This window comes from Colobus angolensis, unplaced genomic scaffold (assembly GCF_000951035.1).
Source record: "Colobus angolensis palliatus isolate OR3802 unplaced genomic scaffold, Cang.pa_1.0 Scaffold25, whole genome shotgun sequence".
Taxonomy (NCBI): Eukaryota; Metazoa; Chordata; class Mammalia; order Primates; family Cercopithecidae; genus Colobus; species Colobus angolensis.
In genome coordinates, this window is record NW_012115710.1 from 4,584,194 (window position 1) to 4,585,315 (window position 1,122).

Sequence of the window (1,122 nt, forward strand, 5' to 3'; positions counted from 1 at the left end):
TTCTGTCTCTAACTGGGGATATGTGGGTGTTGGGAGGGAAGAGGGACATTGGGCTGTGCCCCTCCAGTCCCATAGAGGTCACTGCCCCAGCTCAGGCCTCATCCTTCCCCCTGGATCCTCTCTGAAGCCTCCTGGCCTCCAGTCTCCCCTTGTTAGTCCTCCCCAGAGCTGGCCCTGCAGTTTCCCTGTTCACAGCCCTCCTGTAGCTCCCCAGCTGCCCTGGGAGAAGGTCCAAGCCCCTCAGCCAAGCACTCAAGGCTCTGTGTGATCTGAGCCTCCAGTCATGGCTTACTTTTTTGTTTAAGAGGCGGGGTCGCTGGGCCCGGTGGTTCATGCCTGTAATCCTAGCACTTTGGGAGGCCGAGGCGTGTGGATCACCTGAGGTCAGGAGTTTGAGACTATCCTGGCCAACATGGTGAAACTCCGTCGCTACTAAAAATACAAAAATCAGCCAGGCGTGGTGGTGCAAGCTTGTAATCCCAGCTACTTGGGAGGCTGAGGCAGGAGAATTGCTTGAACACGAGAGGCGGAGGTTGCAATGAGCTGAGATCATGCCATTGCACTCCAGCCTGGGCTACAAGAGCGAAACACTCTCTCAAAAAGAAAAAAAAAGAGAGAGATAGGGTCTTACTGTGTCATGGAGTGCAGTGGTGCAATCATATAGCTCACTGCAGCCTGGAACTCCTGGGTTCAAGTGATCCTCCCACATCAGCCTCTCAGTAGCTAGGATGACAGGCATGCACCACTGTGCCCAGCTAATTTTATTTTTTGCATTGTTTTTTCTTTTAGAGATGGGGTCTTGCTATGTTGCCCAGGTTGGTCTTGAGTTCTTGGCCTCAAGTGATCCTCCTGCCTTGGCCTCCCCAAATGCTGGGATTACAGGTGTGAGCCACTGAGCCCTGCCTAGTTTTGCCCTCTTCATCTAACTGGAGTCCAGTCATACTGAATAGTGTCCTGACCATACCCATTTTCCCCCATCTCTTACTTTCTGCTGTTCCTGCTACTTTCCCAGTACATCTGTGGAAGTTACTTACTTTCTCTTTCTTTCTTCCTTCCTTTCTTTTTCTCTTTTCTTTCTTCTTTATCCTTCCTTCCTCTTTCTTTTTTTTTTTTTTTTTTGAG